Source organism: Sorex araneus, chromosome 1 (assembly GCF_027595985.1).
Source record: "Sorex araneus isolate mSorAra2 chromosome 1, mSorAra2.pri, whole genome shotgun sequence".
NCBI lineage: Eukaryota > Metazoa > Chordata > Mammalia > Eulipotyphla > Soricidae > Sorex > Sorex araneus.
In genome coordinates, this window is record NC_073302.1 from 298,243,942 (window position 1) to 298,263,581 (window position 19,640).

The window sequence follows — 19,640 nt, forward strand, 5'->3', positions numbered from 1 at the left end:
ACAAAACGTTTTACATTCCCTTGTCTCTTTCCTCAAGCTAAGGAGAGAGCTCACAAACAGAGTCCAAAAGATCACAGTTAGTTGGAGAGAGGCCGCATGGGGGTGAACTTTCATTAGGCTAAAAGCAATCAAGGCTCTTCTCACGTGTGGCTCCCGGATTAGTCGGGTGATTGAGTTAAAGGCACTTCTTTCCCCCAATCTTTGACCAGCCTATAACGGTCATAGGGTGAAAATGAAGAGAAAGAAGATAAATTATTAAAAGATTTTAAATATTTCAAATTTTCTCAAAATAGACACTATCAGAAGAAAAACAATAGTTGGAGGATTTCCTGTTTTTGATGTTAGCTTTCTATATAGTGGTCAGAACTTGAAAACGGATTCCTCCTTTTCCCATTTAACACTGTCAGGAGGAGGAGGGCGTGAGTCCTAGAGCATCCTAGGAAGCTAGCAGTATTTCTAGCTTCTAGAAGCTTGAAAGCATGATTTAAATATGAAAACCATCATGCTTTACATGCTGCGTAACAATAAAATCCAGGTGTAAGCCTCAGGCGATCAAGAATCTCCCCATTTCATAGTTACTGCTTCATTGCCGTTACTTGATAGTCCAAAGGAAGGGAATATTCTCAAAATGAGCTGCCGAGATGAATTAAAGGTGTCCAAATAGGGGCAGAGTTAAAAGCTAAGGTTTTTCATAGAGATAGCGGGATTGAATTTGCATCTCTGGATCTGATCTCATAAATCTGCCAGCCCAGCTAGAGGTAGAAGTTCATGGTAAGCTGCACAACTCTCTTTCCTGGACAATTGAACCTATGTGTCTCAAGAGGCCAGCTAACGAAGCTGTCATTCCATAACATATCCTGGCTCCTAAATTTCACTCAACTGTTCAACTTTGTAAAATATAGTTCCTGGTTGCTAAAACGATTGACTGCACATGGGAACTAGTTCATGAGAGAAGCACTGTGAAGGGTTAAGAGTTATCAGGAAGATTCTAGAAGGTAGAGGGCAAACGCCATCCTTTCTTGAGGAATTGTGTTCCCTCTCCCTCTTGACACAGACAAATGGATTCTACATGTCTGAAATCGAGCTCTGCTATACTTTTGGAAAACAAGATCAAAGAACTTGATATAGACACTGTCTGCTAGACCAGGGAGAACTTTCAACCTCAGTGCAATTCAACAAAGTTTTGCTTTTCAGCATGCTTGTGGATTTGTAGTATAATGAGATTCCCACCATGGCAGTCTGGTTCCATTTGAATTTGCTGATCAAATCCTTTCGATGATCAAAAAGCATAAGCAAAAACACGTCCAAAACAACTTGATCGGAGAGGGGTTACCTTGAAGACAGCCGAGCAGATTAGGATAATGGCTCTCTTGCCATCGTCTTTTTTTCAATCTGAATTTTAAATCAAGACAACTCGGCCCAACATGTTGTTTGAAATCCCCCGTGGAGGTTGATTTGCTGCAGCAACTAGGGACTGAGAGCTCGTGGGATTTCAATGACATTGATGTACCTTTTTCCCAAATCTGGCTCTTAAAAAAAAATAACCCACACGAGCTCTGCCCCTTAGATCACATTTGGAAAACAGTTTATTTCCATGAGATGAATGCAGACTGGTTTCCAAATTTCTGCTCAGAGGAAAGTCAAACCCTGGTAACCGTACATTTAAGACAGGAGAACGCTAATAGTGAAGCAAGAGAACAACCAAAGTAAATGTGCACCAGGAAGCTTTGCCTCTCCTAGTAAACTGCTTCCTGTGCAGATGCCACAAAGCTGACAACACCCCCTCCTTCCCTTAAGCCTTTGTGCTGACATTAGGACTCGGAAGGATTTACTCTGCCCTTTCACATGGCAGGAAGACATTCCTCATGGTTCCACCTTTGATAAGGCCTGGTCACAATCAATGCTCAGGTGTCTAATATGTTTTCAGGACCACGATGAGTCGAACTGACTCCTAGCTCAGTGCTCTCAGGAGTCATTCCCAAAGAAGTTCAGAGCCCCATGGATTCTGAGTCTAAGTCTTGATTCTGAGTCTCCTGCATGCACAGTGCACTCTCCAGCTGGGTGAGAGATATTCCTGGCCCCTAACATGCATTTTATTCCCCAGAGGAGTCTTATAGATGCTGGGTACCTCTGTGAGAACAGTAAAGTTTAGAACACTTGGAGTCTCAAGTGGTGCCAGCCAAGAGAATTCAATATGGACGTGCAGCTGGGCAACGGAACACTCACTACAGTACGTTTACAGTATGTTTACATGATAAAAATCACAGACTCTCATTATAGGATAGCTTATGCCACGAGCTCAACTCAGGAAGGAAGCGACTGCTCTGTTGGAATCTGGGGGCACCTTGATGGTGAAAACCATCACATTAAAATCTCCCCCTCCTAAATTCCTATGCATTTCCTTACTAGTTTACTCTAGTGCTATAACTAGACAAGCTGGAAATTTGGGTTGAAATTGTACTGTTCTCTCGACGGTATGCCTGTACTCGGATCCCTGTGGGTTTTCTCTTTGGGAACCCGTGTGCCTTTCCCAAGTAGAAACAGTGACATTTTCTGGTACAAGCACACTCTCTCCTGCAGTGAAGTCAAGAGACTGGAACCCTGGGTCGAGTTTTAGCCCTGACCAAGATTTTCCCTAATCATCATCATCATCATCATGGAACAGAAGATGGATTATTTTAAATCATGAATATTTCTTATAGGATTGTTAAACTAGTTACCTGACCAGTTGGATCCTATTGAACAGTGGTTAGGGAAATTCACATCAGAAATGCAAATATGTCAAACACACAGTTCTATTGTCTGGGACTCAGGACAATGTTAACCAACAAACATTTCTTTTCCTTTCCCTTCCCTGGTTCTGTCCCTACTAACGTACCTTCTTCTCTCTGGTCTTTCCCAGGCTTCTGCCATACAGTGCCACTGGCCCCTGTGTGCACGTGCTGCACTTTCCTGTCAGATTAAAGTGGATCGTGTATTCTAGTTCAGTTCCAAGTTCAGTCCAAAAATTCAATAGTCTGGCTGGAGTGATAGTACCTCAGGTAGGGTGTTTGCCTTACACATAGCTGACCCCGGCATCCCATATGTACCTGGCATTCCATATGGTCCCACAAGCACTGCCAGAAGTAATTCCTGAGTGCAGAGTCGAGAGTAATCCCTGACCATCTTTGGGTGTGACCCAAAAGGAAGAAAAAAATTCAATAGTGAATATCAGGACTATTGCTCAAATCCTAAAGTAGAGAACTCTCCATTTTTTTAAATTTGACCATGTACAGGATTTGTTATGGGTGTTTTTCTTTCTGGAGGTGAGAATTAAAGCAATAGGAAAGTTACAGAAGAAACAGGGACAGAGATGGTAAGATCAGACGGGGCCTCTGTACTCCCTGCTATTAAAGACTGAAGCACGCTCGACCTCCCAGTAAACAGAGTCAAGACGTCCTTCGCTACCTACTACAAAGCTAATAAACATGTTAGAGGAAAGGTAATCTCAATTATCGAAGTATCAAAATAGAATTGTCAAGGTACATTTTCTGGGCATGAGAGTTTGCTTCCTTCTTCGCCTCCCTCACCCAACCACCTATTCAGGCATGCAGTTTTCTCTATGTTATGTATACCTTTCCAAAGCACTTTCGGGGTCATTTGTCGACAGCAAAATCACTTTATTTCTGAAGCCTAGAATAATGCACCCAATAGCTAAACATTATATCAGATTTAATTTATTTTATGCTCACTGCCACAGACTTAACTTTGCATTTTAAGGGTGTATTATCAAATAAAACAAGATGTGTTATTTGTTTATCTCAGTGAGCTATGAGGCCTAACACCAGATCACATTTATTTGATTTTTTAGTTTCTTGTCTGCTGACATGTGTAGAACTCATACGAAGTAATAAATAAAACTGAACATACTTCAACGCATTATTATAAAAAATAAAGCAGACTGTCATGAGGAACTTCAGAAAACCACAGATTTTCTTTCCGTCAATGCCCACATAATCCTAAAACAGCAGTCTCTTAAAGTAAATGGTTTGCAAAAGGTAGTTGATATGAACATGGAAAATCATATCCCCCCGAATAGCCTAATTTTTCACATGCTATTATTCAGCCTTATGAGGAGAATAAATGATGCTCATAAAACTTTACTCCGAAGATCCCTGACAAAGTCAGTCCTTCTGACTCACAGAGATTTCTAAAACTCTAAGACAACGACTGTACACTTACATGCACGAGTCACACAGCCCAGGGATCACTCTTACTCTTGGAATAAAACCACTTTCTTGGGTGTGGGTGACCACAACATTCACAAAAGCCATGGCAAGAAGCGGTGGGGTGATTCCTCAGTGTCTGCAAGTGCTGGGTGCATGAGATGCCCAAAGTGGACGATGGTGCAGGATAAAGAGTGCTCCCTCCTCCACGCTTGTGGACCCGCCATGGAAGGTTCTCCGTAGAGGGAGCGACAAGAGAATCAACGATCCTGGGAACCCACCAGGATTCAAAGATGATGAAGGCCAGGGAGACTAGGAAACCATTATTGGAAAACCAAGATGAAGTTTCCAAAACAGAATCTTCTCCGTTTAGCAGCTAAATGCTACAATTATGTGTTTGGATATACAGGCTTCTGACAACCCACAAAATTCAATAACAGCGTACACATACATGCATGAATACGTAAGTACACCCACAGTATGTATGTGCATATGAAAACTGATATATATTTAACTATGCACATATTATCAAGGTCAAAATGATTATATAGTAATGTAATAATATCTATGACTTTGCATAGTACAAAACCATTTCAATTCATTAAATTTTCTGAGCGTGCAGACTCCCATATTTTAATGGTTGCTATACTCCGTTTGTTTCAGAACGGTCCATTGGATTCATTTCCTTTCATCACTCGACTGTGAAACGGATGCTAGACCTTCCATGTATTGGAACCATGAGGAAAGGACATAGTTTGCTCTGATGCCTACTTGGTACTCACAGCAGTAGCTGGCAAGATCTGGGGAAGTTAGGAACATGGTTCATCATTGTGGAAGCATCAGACTTAATCTGACTCATATTACAAGGAGTGCACTTGTCTGATTCAGATAAAAATAATTCTAAATGAAGTTTTCTTCTTTTTTTATTCATGATGATAAAACCCTGCATGCATGAGACATGCCACTGTTTTGAACGTTTGAAACTTTATTTTCCATAATGTGACTTGATGGATGTTTTATCAATTGTCATGAATTAAGTTTTCATCCACTATGGTAATAATTTTCTAATCATTTCTAATAATTTTCTAATCACTCCTGAGATAATTTTAGATAAATGATTAATTCAAAATTGGTTTACAATCTTTGATTTCTATATCCAGATGATTTATTTCCTACCATGTTTTAAAGATTGAATTAATTTAACAGGTAAGTGTAAGAAACACATATGTAAACCATATGGATTTTTGATTAAAATGAAATAATTTTGAGGATTTTTAAAATAAACTTGTTAGCCAAATTAGATCAACTGAAGAACAGATCACTTTCGAGGAAGGAGACATAACAGTATGAGGGGTGGTGGCTCTTATGATTTGCTCTTTTCGTTCCTGAAGCTAGTGCAAACCAGACACACTTAGTCAGCCATTGAGACCATCTGCACAAATAACATAGGATGACATCTTAACTTTAAAATATTTTTATAACTATAGAGGTATGTGTGATTTTAAAAAAGAGCAGAAATATTCTGTAAGCCCTACCCTTAACCCAAATTCTGTTCCCACTTCCTGCTCTCAAGGGACATCTGTGCCATGTTTGATGCCAACTTTTCTTGTTTTCTTCTGCATTTATATTTGCATGTGCTAGTATGGATACTCAAATACTTTTTGCCAGTATGATTTCTATATGCTAATAGAATCACATTATGGGTTGTGATTCTATTGTTCAACTTGATTTTTTCAAGTTGTCTTATTAATTGATGTGATTATATAAGGTTCATTTTTAATGGCAGTTTGCATGCTTTGTGATTTAATAAACTGTTTTCTCATCCCTGGGCATTTAAATAGTTTCTCCTCTTCCAATCTCTCAAATGCTGATGCATTAAATATCTTTGCCTATAAATTACCCCCCAAAGCATCACCATGAAGTCCCCGTGTTGTCTCCGACCTCCTCAGAGACTGCTGCCCTGCCCTGGAGCAAAGGCAGAGTCCTGTCAGGAGCTGCCCACACCTCCCCCCGCAGGGTGTGCTTTGATCATGAAAGCATATGCACATGCATGTATGCATGTTTATGCCTGTATGTGTGCAGCACTGAGGGAGGGGGGTCCACCCAGGGCTCACACGTGGTAGAGTCTTCCCGTTAAGCTACTCCCACGTCCTTGATTAAAGTGATGTCACTCTTTGGACTAATAATCTTTCCTCCATGAACTGTACAAGTTTACTTTTTCCAACTTTGTTAGGAGTTGCTTGACTTTTCCTCCCAGATCTGTTGACTGTCTTCATGTCTTCCTCATCTAGTCACATTACTGGATGTGGTTACTATGAACGTCAATGTAGCTTTTCCCTTATTGTTATCTTTGGGCTTTTCTTATTGTGCTCAGGGACTGTGCTCAGGACTGTGACTGTCCCGTGCCAGGGACTGAGCCCGGAGCTGCTGTGCGTAGATCAGATCTTCCAGCCCTTTGGGTCATCTCTCCGGCCCAACATATATTTTTAAATTTTCTTTAGTTAGTTCATATTAAATTGAGCAGATCGATGAACAATGGGATGACAGTGCTACAGTGCTACATATTAAATTTAAAAACAGAAACCAACAACTAGATGCTAATTTTTACTTTAAACATTAATTTTTGAAATATTAGACTATTTTCTAAAGTAAAACATATTTATGGAAATTATCATAATTCCTTTGTTTTGACCATCTAATTATTATATTGAAAAAGTAATTTCACAAAGAAATGATATTGACATATAATAAGCAATTCAGGTATGTCCATAGCAGATTTTCAGTTAATCAATAGTGTAGTTTCAGTATGGGAAATTATGAACATGATAGAATTGAAAATATTTGGGTCTTGTAAAGTACTGAGAGACATTATTTCAGATTCTGTCTCACTGATGCTCTGAAGCCTCCTTGATGAAGTTGATTATTATGCTTGTTACAGTGTTAGAATCTAAAACCAGCAAATGAGAAGATGAAAGATTGAGAGCACTTACAAAGGAATCCAGCAAAAAGGGTTGGTGACCAGACAAGGGAGCAAACAAGCCCTAGCAGTGAGCTGAGAAAGGCGGTGTGACCCTCCGGGTTCATCCAACTGCTCCTGTCCGTCACTGACAAACCTTACTACTGGTTATTTTGGGGGTGGCTTTCCCATGGGTATAAGACACATGTTTCTGTCTCTGGTGTTTATCCCCCCAACCGAAAGACGTTACGCCTTTAATTACAAAAGGATGGAAAGTTGTTCGCTGTAAGGTGACCAGAGCTTGGGGTACATTCCTCCCGGTAACGGCCACTGTCTGTATTGCTGACCACGAGGTGTGGTGCAGATGCTTTTTTTCTGGTTAATTTTTATTTTATTATTTAATCACCTCACTGTGAGGTGATTGAGTTGTTATTTATGATTGGGTTTCAGTCACACAATGTTCCAATACCCTTCCCTTCACCAGTGTACACGTCCTCTGTGGCACTTTTCCTCTCCCTCTCCTTCCCTTTCTGTCTCTCTCCCTTTCTCTCTCCCTCTCACTCTCTCTCTTCCTCACTCTCTCCCTCACTCTCCCCCTCTCACTCTTTCTTTCTCTCCCTCTCTCTCTCCCTCTCTCCCCCTCTCTCTCCCTCTGTCCCCCTCCCTCTCCCTCTCTCTCTCTCCCTGTCTTCCCCTCCTTCTCCCTCTCTCCCCCTTCCTTCTTCCTCTCTCCCCCTCCCCCACCCCTCCCTCTCTCCCCTTCCCTCCCCCCAGCTCTCTTTCCTGTTGACCATTATGATCCGCAATACAGATACTGAAAGGTCGTCCTGTTTATTCCTTCCCCTCCTTTCAGCTCTCAGTTCTTGTCCTGGTGGTCATCTCCAACTATCCCTGTCATAGTGGGCTTCTCTGTCCTAACTAGCCCTCCATCGCCTGTGGCAAGTTTCCAACCATTGGCCAGTCCTCCTGGCCCATGTTTCTCCCGGCCCGAGTTTCTCCTGTCCTCGGGTATGAGTCTCCTACTATGTTTTCTATGCCCCACAGATGCTTGCAAATATCTTCTCCTTGAGCTCCTTGGCCTCGACCTTCCCCTGTGGGAGGATTTGATGACCAGGACTTTTTATATCTGTGCTTCTTTGTGCATCTTGACTGTGGAGTGAAATGCGCAGGGAACGCAGATCAGGAGAGAAAAGCCCCCTTGTTGTGCCATTTTTGACTGTCTGGGAACACAGGGAGCAAGAGCCAGGACTGTGCAGAAACATTGTTTCTCCCACCCAGTCTCCCGCTACTGTAGTTTGGTTACCCTGCTTTCCCTCAGAACCCATCAGCTTCACTTTTTGAACGTTTGCTTTGATACAAGTGATATGACAGAAACGGCAAGCTAAGCGACCAGCACAGGGCTCAGAGTCCAGTGGGTGCTGAAGGGAAGCTGGCAATAAGATGCAGCCTTGCAAAGTGATACCAGAAGTACAAATTGACAAAGAAGGGAATGAAAAACAGGAAAAGTGCCGGGAATTGACAGGAGCTGAAGAAGAAGAGGAGGTGGTGGTGGTGGGTGAGTCAGGCATGGCTGCAAAGAGATCACTTGAGGGTTCTTGTGGCAACACAACTACATTGTGTCCCTAGCAGCGTCTACAGACTCAAGATAGATACGAATAGCACATACCCCGGAGTGCAAGTAGGTCTAACGAAACAAAATTGATTCACTGCATCTTCATTGTATTCTGGTCATGACATTATAGCTTAGTATTGCGAAATAATTCTATACAAAAAATCTGGGTAAAGGGCACATGGAATTTCTCTTATTTCTGTTATAATCACAAGTGAATCTAGAATTATCTCGACAAGGAAGTTTAATTTTAAAACTGGTAAATAATCTTAAAGAAGTTACGTTTTTGGACACCAAAAATCTTTCTTTTTTTTAAAAAACAGTTTCTCTAAGGGTAGTTTGTTTTATAGAAAAGACCGTGATGAAAAGAATGTTTCTCTGTGATTGGAGACTGGATTAGGTTGGATTAGGATGGGGATACGGGTGAGTGTGTGAGACAGTGTTCCCAGTGATGGCATTAGGCAGGAGAAAAAATGGACTTGGAACATCATTAGGAATGATAGAAATGAATTTGGTGATTGGTGTGATAAATGTCCTTCTTACTGAGTGGCCATCAATGTTACAAACTCGAGCCAAGAAACACTTGGGAAAAGCAGGGCGGAGGGGTCAGACAGTAAAATTGATTTTGGAAAGACTTTGAGGTGAATATGTTTATATGTTTTAATAGATTTCTGCAGATTGGTTTGACTATTTTAATTTATGTAAACTGCGCCGTCTTCCAGGGGCTGGAGAGACAGTATAGAGGGTAGGGCACTTGCTTTGTACATGGCTGACCCAGGTTCAATCCTGGTATTCCATATGGTTTCCTGAATGAAGAGCCCTGAGTACTGCCTGGTGTGGCAAAACAGACCAACAAACAAAAAACAAAAAAAGAAAGAAAGAAGAAAGGAAGGAAAGAAGGGGAGAAAGAAAAAGAAAGAAAGAAAGAAAGAAAGAAAGAAAGAAAGAAAGAAAGAAAGAAAGAAAGAAAGAAAGAAAGAAAGAGAGAGAGAGGGAGGGAGGGAGGGAGGGAGGGAGGAAGGAAGAAGGAAGGAAGGAAGGAAGGAAGAGGAAGGAAGGAAGGAAGGAGAAGGAAGGAAGGAAGGAAGGAAGGAAGAGAAGGAGGAAGGAAAGAAGGAAGGAGAGAGAGGGAGAGGAAGAAAGAAAAGAAAAGAAAGAAAGAAAGAAGAAAGAAAGAAAGAAAGAAAGAAAGAGAGAGAGAGAGAGAGGGAGGAAGGAAGGAAGGAAGGAAGGAAGGAAGGAAGAAGGAAGGAGGAAAGAAGGAAGGAGAGAGGGAGGGAAGAAAGAAAAGAAAAGAAAGAAAGAAAGAAAGAAAGAAAGAAAGAGAGAGAGAGAGAGGGAGAAGGAAGGAATGAAGGAAGGAAGGAAGGAAGGAAGGAAGGAAGGAAGGAAGGAAGGGAAGGAAGAGAAGGAAGGAAGGAAGAAAGGAAGAAGGAAGGAGGAAAGAAGGAAGGAGAGAGGGAGGGAAAAAAGAAAAGAAAGAAAGAAAGAGAAGAAAGAAAAGAAAGAAAGAAAGAGAAAGAAAGAAAGAAAGAAAGAAAGAGAGAGAGAGAGGGAGGGAGGGAGGGAGGAGAGGAAGGAAGGAAGGAAGGAAGGAAGGACGGAAGGAAGGAAGGAAGGAAAGAAGGAAGGAGGGAAAGAAGGAAGGAAGAAGGAAGGAGGAAAGAAGGAAGGAGAGAGGGAGGGAAGAAAGAAGAAAGAAAGAAGACAAGAAGAATGAAAGAAAGAAAAGAAAGAAAGAAAGAAAGAAAGAAAGAAAGAAAGAAAGAAAGGAAAGAAAGAAAGAAGAGAAGAAAGAAAATCAGTTCTAGTTTTTGAATCATATTCTGACGCATCAATATGTATACTAAGAATATCCACTGCTTTTTTTCACTCTATAGAACTCGGCAGATAATAAACACCCCTTAGAAAGACAGGAGCAAACAGAATTTTGCTTTCGTCAGGGGCCAGGGTCGGAGGGAAAGGGAACTTCGACTGAGAAAGGGGTAGAGCAATGGTGATTCTACTGCTGATTCTAATTTTAAATAAATGGATTGTTTCTGAAAATATCTAATTGTGAATGATGTATGATCCTTGAAAGATACTGATGATATGATGTCATAAAAATTTAAAAGTTCCTTTTCTGGGTATAATCAAGTTTTTTTCAGAATACTGAAATTTTAATTTCTTTCATCTCAATTTTTGATTATTCTTTCAATTGAATTATTAATATTTTCCAGGAATAATTTCACAAAGGTCAATTTTATTGCAATTTCACTTCTTGGGGGCAACCTATGCACTATATACCATGACATAGCATGCTAATTTATTGAACAAGGCTAAAAACTAGAAATATTAAGCACTTTAATATTTATAAAAAATAATTCATGCATTGTGATAAAGATTCACCAAAGCTATCATTCCCATGTTATCAGCTATTAAATAGACAGAGTACATTACTACTCACCATACACACAATTAGACATTTTGGGTGATTCATGGACCCCTAATTGACTTGGCTCCTATCTGCCACTTTCGTGGTCTCCAGCTGGGTCACATTACTGAGTGCCCTGAGACACTCTCACCGTCACTCTGTCCCTTCTCTGCTGATGGCATTTCAACCCCTGACTCAAGCACCCGCCTATGCAGAATCAGTTCCTCCAGTTCATTGAGGGTCCAAGTCAGGCAACGTTTCCAGGCACCCTCCAGTCTGAACTAACTCATCACATCCAACTGATTAATTGTATTGTACTCCCAATAGTCCTGTTAAATGTTAATCATTTATCTACCTGTCTACCAACTCCTATCTTGCTATATTTATCGACCTCCTTATTATATATTTGCCTATCTATCTACAATTCGTTAATCAAATTATGTAAATGTATTTTCCTTATGAAAACCTATACATATATTTTATTCATCATTGTATCCCTTGGGGCTGGAGTGATAACACAGTGGTAGGGCGTTTGCCTTGCACGCAGCTGACCTGGGTTCGATTCCTCCGCCCCTCTCGGAGAGCCCGGCAAGCTACCGAGAGTATCTCGCCCGCACGGCAGAGCCTGGCAAGCTCCCCATGGCGTATTCGATATTCCAAAAACAGTAACAACAAGTCTCATGATGAAGATGTTACTGGTGCCCACTCGAGCAAATTGATGAGTAACAGGATGACAGTGACAGTGACAGTGTATCTCTTGGAATAGTATAGTACTGATATGCAAAAGCTGAACAATTATTTATTAAACAGATGAATGACTTCCAATTAAAAATTTTTCATATGATTTGAAATTTAAACATCAAATTTCAAGTCTCTGTGTAATTTTAACTTTAAAACTAAATGATTTAGATCCAATAATTTTTTTATGGTATGTAAGTGAAGGACATATGAATGAAAAACTGATGATTTGGTTGAGTTAAATGGCCTCATAAGCACGGTGTCCAGATGAGAAATTTGAGACGCATATAGAAACAGAGCAGTTTGAAGGGGGACCCAGGGCCCCCCTATCACCACTGGGAAGTCGCCCCCATAATGGATGAGTGAATGAATGAGTGAATAAATGAATTGCCTCCATAAATGAGTGAATGAGTGAGTGGGTAAATGAACAGAAGCAGAGATTGACAACCACATTTGTTAACAATCACACACACACACACACACAATTGGGCTTTTTTCCAACGACCTCCCTGAGTTTGGCAGACACACACACTATTGGTGAGCCACAGCTGGCTGATGCCTGCTTGGGAACCCGTGAGCGGGCAGCAGAGAGACTCTGCCTGCACGGTCCAAACCTTAGGAGCCGTGAGTCGGCCCACGGGCGCTGCTTTCAACTAAGTTCCTGTCATTTGGGAGTCAGCCCTTGAAAGAAAGATGCTGCGCCCCTCTCCCCCCCACCAGGAATTCTCCGGGTGCAAATATTGGCTGTCGAGATGCCCTGCCTTGATCCACTCGGACTGGTTCAGATTCTTCCCCCGATTTTACTGCCACTGGAGTGCAGTAAAAGCGTGTTGTGATCTATGTGGCTGCTGAGGTACAGACCGAGCCCCTGCAATGAAAGCACACCGTGATATATGTGCTTGGCTTGTGTCACCAGTGACTCCTCTCAACCCCAGTAGGGGCTGGCGCTTCTGAGACTTCAACCTGTGTTTTCCTTTTTTCCCTAAAGTTTAACTGTGATTTCACTTTTACACAGAATTTTATACGAGTGAACGTATATGCGTTTAAATTTGTTCTTTGCCCACAGAGCTTGGAAGATAGTATGGGGAAGAGCCTACCTCGAAGTTCTGAGAGTAACCCCAGAGCACAGAGCCAGGAGTAAGCACCATCTCAGGGGGTGTGGTCCCCTACAATAAACAGAAAGAATCATTGCCCACAGCTACCTGTGTCCACACAGGCACACAGAGCATGTGACAATGTGTTGCCATGTAGGTGACAACATGACGTGCTCTCTGCTTCCTCCCGGGGACATCTGCAGTTAGTTAGAGTGGGAGGAGCTTCTACGTCACAGTCAGGGAGCTGTAGGACAGGCGCTGTACAGTACCCAAAACAAAGACCAGAGCGACACTTCCAGGAGACATTTATTCTGGTCCAAGTACGTCTCTATCCAGGTTCTGCCTCACAGAAAGCAAGTGGAGTCTTGAGAGCACAGGGCGCTGTTATACTACGTTGGGGAGACACTGGGGTTACCAGGAGCACCAAGCAGGGAAGAGCAGATTAGGTGGCCGGAACGTGAGCTGAACTGAGGGAATTCTATCAGGTTGACAGGCAAAAATTAGAAAAGGAAAAAAAAAACAGATTTGGGAAATGTTGCAAAGAGAGTCAGTTCAATGAAAGCATTTTATACAGGGTGGAAAAGAGAAGATTCAAAGATGTATCTTTCGTGAGCCCAAATGAATCAGTGCAAAATTCCCTAGTCAGTGAAAAATCTCTGATGTGTACAAGGGATCAATGAGCAAAAAAACCCACAAAATTTCAAAACCTGTATAAAAAATACTTTATCAACTTCGAAAGTGTAAATTCCTGCAAATTCTCTCCAGGCATCATTCTATTCACTTTTTGGCGGCCACAATTTTATAAATAGGTATATTATATTAAAATTACAAGACCATTCATTTATACACTTTCCCCAACTTTCTAACAATGTAATATAAACTGTCGCTCAAAAGTAGGATTTAAATCGAGAGTGTTGGGTTGCAGGGAAATGAAAGGGGCCGAGGCACCTGGGCCTGACTCATGTCTCTGCCACCACCGAGGGTCCGGCAAGCACGGCCATGGGTCACTGCTGAGCACCGAGCTGTGAGTATCCCCCAAATACGACTGGGTGTGGCCCCCAAACCTAAATAAACAATGTCGGATATCATTTATCTGTCTCTCCCCGCCTTTGAAGTAACAAACATGTTTCTATCCCCATGAAGTAAAAAGTGATAAACATATTTCCAGCCCCATGATTCTGCACGAATGAGATTGGACTGAGGCAGCCAACATGAATTGAGTCACCCTTCCATACCTGTAAGGATCCACATTGAGCTATAGGATAATCTGCTTTGCATCACCCTGAAATTAATCCCAGAGATTAGGGCTTTAAATAGCACAGTTTTATTATCAGAAGTTACAGGCTTCAGACTCTGACGATGGCCTGGAAACAGCTGGTGGCTTCGTGTCTTAGGACTGTTATCCAGAGTCGGAGAAACAGACAGCAGTTCCTTGATATGTCTCAAACGCATAGCGTTATACTTTAAAATATCTATGTTTAATTGAAACTTATCAGGGTTTTGGGCTTTCCTTTGTTAAATCCGAACACATGTCGCATACAGATGCAGTTAGGGGCTGGCCGGATCTGCAGAATCTCAAGACCGTGAAAGAACTGCACCTGAGCGCACTCCTGCCAACGTGCACGGGCCAGGCTTCAGAGTCTGCTCCTGAGACAGCTGGGCCCAGGAGCTCAGCTCTTCCCCAGAGTATGCAAACCGCACTCGGAATTTACCTCAGCTTTCCATCCTGTTACAGAGGATGAGGGAGAGAGAGAGAGATGGACAGACAGATAGAGACAAAGAGAGAGGGAGAGAGGGAGGGAGGGAGGGAGAAGGAGAGAGGAAGAGAGAGGGAGGGAGAGAGGGAGAAAGGGAGGGAGGGATGGAGGGATGGAGGGAGGGAGAGGGAGAGGGAGACAGAGAGAGAGGGGAAGGAAGAGAGAGAGAAGGAGGGAGAGAGAGGGAGAGAAAGAGAGAAAGGGAGGAAGAGGAAGGGAGGGAGAGAGGGAGGGAGGGAGAGAGAGGGAGAGATACAGAGAGAGGGAGGAAGAGAGAGGGAGAGAGGGAGGGAGTAGGAGAGAGAGGGAGAGAGGGAGGGAGGGAGAGAGGAAGAGAGAGGGAGGGAAGAAGGGAGGGAGAGAGGGAGCAGGAGAAAGGAAGAGAAAGGGAGGGAGAGAGGGAGAAAGAGAGGGAGGGAGGGAGAGGGAGAGAAAGAGAGAGAAAGGGAGGGAGAGAGGGAGGGAGGGAGAGAGAGGGAGAGAGAGACAGAGAGAGGGAGGGAGAGAGAGGGAGAGAGGGAGGGAGGGAGTAGGAGAGAGAGGGAGAGAGGGAGGGAGGGAGAGAGGGAGAGAGAGACAGAGAGAGGGAGGAAGAGAGGGAGAGAGGGAGGGAGTAGGAGAGAGAGGGAGAGAGGGAAGGAGGGAGAGAGAGTGGGAGGGAGAGGGAGAGAGGGAGAGAGAGAAATAAAAAGAGAGAGAGGGAGAGAGATGCAGGTAGAGACAGAGACAGGCCTACTGCTCACTCATTTGCATTCTCGGGCCCAGGGAATGAGCGTTGTGTCAGGGGTGCATGTGTCATACGTGCAGGGGCCTTACTTGGGTCTCAGCTCCCCGAGAGCGTGTCTGTGCAGCCCTAGTGACTGAGGGCCTGGCTCCCCGCACTACACCACCGGGCTGAGCAATGGACTGTCCAGGGAGGTCCAGGGGCAGCCAGGCCCTGGGCAGTGCTTGGGAAGGCGCTTCCTCCAAACAAATAAATAACAAAATGCATTTTATTTTTAACATTTGGTTTTATTCACCTGATGTAAAACTGTTTTCTTGACCTTACCAAATAAATGTTGATCAAAACAAAAGGAAGGGGAAAATCTAAAACAGTGTTCCTCAAGAAATATTTTAAAATTAAATTATCTTTCTTCAAAATGAATTTTGCAAGATGTAGGATGCTACATTTACATCCTCATCTCTCACTGAGTTCCAGGAAATTATTTGAGATTTCTGACAATTATTTTCATCAACTGTTATTGAGAAATAGGCATAATGGGCAGATACCAAATGTTTCCCATTTTAGGTTAATAAAATTAAAATTTACAGTTCATTTCCCTTTATGTGTCTGAAGTTTTTTGTGTGCTGCAGTTAACAAAGATTCTGACTGCCCAGGTCTTCTTTGAACATAATTGTTATTCTGGCTAGTAACAAAGCTCTAATTTTAGTTCATAGATACAATACACCTTCAAATTACTTAACAGGCTCTATACATAGCTTTTCTTCTGTTTGATTCTACCAAGAAATGATGAACAACATGTTCATTTCTACTCTAGGCCACTTACTCAGAAATCTCAATTAGTCAGATGAAGAACTTTCTATTACTTTCCTTGCTCAACATTGACCATTTTTGGGGTCAGAGAGATAGTACAGCAGAAAAGTGTTTTTCCTGCATTAGCTGATTCAGACTTAAACACAGCACCACGACACAGGGTCCCCGGAGCCCTCTGGGTGTGACCTCTGAGCACATGTGGCATACAGATGAGAGAGAGAGAGAGAGAGAGAGAGAGAGAGAGAGAGAGAGAGAGAGAGAGAGAGAGAGAGAGAGAGAGAGAGAGAGAGAGAGAGGAAGCCCTGAGCACAACTGGGTGTGGCCCCAACAAAATATTTATGTTTTATGTTTCACTTATGTTTTAGGTAACTTACAGGCTACCAGACTATTGGAGAGCCACCAGCAGTGTCTACATTTGGACCCTGACTGTCAAGTTCTTGGTTAGCCCCACCTGCTTGGAATCACTCTTTCTGCTTGGGCGTTTCAAAGCTTTACTGTGATCACTCTTAAAAGGATTTGACTGTGGGAGCAATTATAGGTGGAACTGCCACATCTCACTTACACAGCGAACTGTATGAAATGTAGTCATCTTTGTCAGAATTTTTTTTTTAAAAAATTGCACTTAAGAGTGTGACTTTGGGGGACTGGAGCGATAGCACAGTGGGGAGGGCGTTTGCCTTGCACATGGCCGACCCGAGTTCGGTTCCCAGCAACCCATATGGTCCCTGAGCACAGCCAGGAGTAATTCCCGAGTGCAGAGCCAGGAGTAACCTCTGTGCTGTGCATCACCAGGTGTGACCCAAAAAGCAAAAAAAAAAGAGTGTGACTTTGGGGTTTTGTTCAGCTGGCCCAGAGAGTCGCCTGTTTGACCAGGAAGAAGCTGACTGATTAATAAACAGAAAGTTTTGTTAATAGATTTTTCCATTGCATAATAGAAGGCAGGATCATTGTTTTGTTTGGGGGCCACACCCAGCGGTGCTTACTCAGGGATCCCTGGCTCAGTACCCAGGGGGGGACTCCCGAGGGCTTAGGGGCCATATGGGGTCTCGGGATGAAACCCAGGGGGCCACAGCAAGGCAAGTACCCTCCCCACAGGACTCGGGCACAATCAGAAGGAAGCTTACAGCGCCAGGATCTCTGCTTTATGCCAAAGTTTTCTTCATATAAGATCGATTCAAACTATTTCCAGCACAGCTTTGTTTAAAATAAATGAATAAACTTAAAAGACTCAGTTGCCTTTAGTAGAAAAACTGATCAGAGGAAAAGTGTTACAAAAACCAGAATTTAGAGAAAATATAGAACTTTAACAGGTAATACCATTCGGACAAAAAGAGAAATACTTAAATTTGAGAAAATAGGCAAAGAAGACATTTTAATGGTCTGTGGTTGTGTTTTCAGTTTGATGATTCAGAAAAATAAAAAGAAAGAAACTGTATACTGATGCGGAGGGGGGGTTTAGGCTGGGATGCCGTAGACAGGGAAGGGTTTCGCAGGGGGACAGTAACTGCACCTTGGACTGGTGCTGACAAGGAAACTGTCCTGGTCTGTGAGGAGCAGCCTAATCTCTTGCCCAGCATCTGTCTTAGCAGTTTATAACCTCTCCCCTGGGACTGGTAACTGAATTGTACATTCATGTTGTTGTAACATCAGTTCCCTCCAATAAATCAGACTGCAATTACAAATAAGTGAATTCAGCCTTAACCAGAACCTCTCCACTGGTGGCCAGAACTTTTTAGATCTGAACCTTAGATCACAATTTATCGTTGTTGCCTCTGAAACAAAATCCATGGGCTCCTCCTCTGTACAGATTGTACTGTCACATGAGCTGGTGCGATCCTGAGTAAATTAAATCAGCAAAGTGCAGTGGAACTGACACTGTTGATCGGAGCAGCTCAACACAAACTCCAGGTTGCTGTGATCAATACCAAGATTCTAGCCCAGACCAGTCTTTTGAGGCCGAGCTCACACCATGTGACAAATAACAGTGAATAGCAGCAAATGCTGAGTGTTTATAGGTGGTTGCCCTGAGGTTCTGCCCTAGATGCTCTAAGTAAAATATATCATACTTTTACCTAAACAAGGCTTGCATTGGGGGCATAGAGATCATGAATTCTAAGTAGCAGAGGTAGAATGAGTGACCCTGTGGGCTAATCGGGTACCTGAGAAGGCCCACAGGGACTGCAGCCTCTTGGTACTCACATCCTTAGGTGTTCTTTCTCACCTGGCAAAAACGACCCATTACATCAACAAGCCACTGTAGTACGTGTGGGTGTGGCTTCTTCAGCCCCTCCCAGATGTCTCCCTGGGAAGAGACACAAGCAGACCCTTGTGGATGCAAACAAGGAGGCACTGAGCCCTCCTGCAGCAGCCGCTGAGCTGCTAATCATGTAAGTGGGCTCGTCTGGAAGGTGGGTCCTCTCAGGAGGTCAGCCCTTTCCCAGTGGTTCTGTGACTCACATGAGTCCTGAGTCTGTGCTGTCCAGGGAAACTGCAAGATTCTGACTCACAAAATTTGTCTTATGTAAAAAGTGTTGATTGGGGCTAGAGTGATAGTACAGCGGTAGAGCATTTGCCTTGCATGCGGCTGACCCACGTTCAATTCCCAGCAATTGAAAAAAAAAATAAAACCCGAGTTCGGTTCCCAGCATCCCATATGGTTCCCTGAGCACCACCAGGAGTAATTCCTGAGTGCAGAGCCATGAGGAATCCCTGAGCATCGCTGGGTGTGACCCAAAAAGCAATAAATAAAGAAATAAAATAAAGTAAATAAAAAATGTTGATTGTTTATTCCAATAATTGTGAGGGAAATTTATTATGTGGGATTACCTGAGAATTCTCCTTGAAAATAAAGGAGGAAAACCAAGGTAACAAGTATCAAATTATTATTACAGGAGAAAAAATATCCTTGAGCATTAATTGGAATGCTGCCTCTAAAATTAGACTGAGGTTGTCAATAGTACAGAGTGAAAGTGTTCTAATGAGTTAAAAAAGAATTACCTAATGCTGGGAGAAACTTATTTAAACCACACAGCCACTCTGAGATTATGATTATGAAGTTGCCTTTGGAAATGAGTTATTTTTCTCACTTATGTTAGCTGACTAATAGGAATGTGTTGTGTACCTTGCGAATAAAGACAGGGCTAAAAAACACTGGGGATATACATATTTATGAATAAAGTTAACTTACATATGTGTAAATAGACATATGCTCAGGTAACAACAGAAAAATACCAGAGCCATTAGCTCCAAATCCATATATTTTCTCACAAAACATTGAACATTAGTAGAATAAACATTTCCAGAACCCTTGAGAGTCAATGTGGAGGATAATCAT

The 19,640-nt window shown here is 42.7% G+C and overlaps 1 protein-coding gene across 1 annotated transcript in view; it reads right to left on the minus strand.

Moving 5' to 3' along the window:
• Positions 1-19,640, minus strand: part of NALF1 (NALCN channel auxiliary factor 1) — a 555,696-nt gene that overhangs the window by 73,897 nt on the left and 462,159 nt on the right. The window lies entirely within an intron of this gene.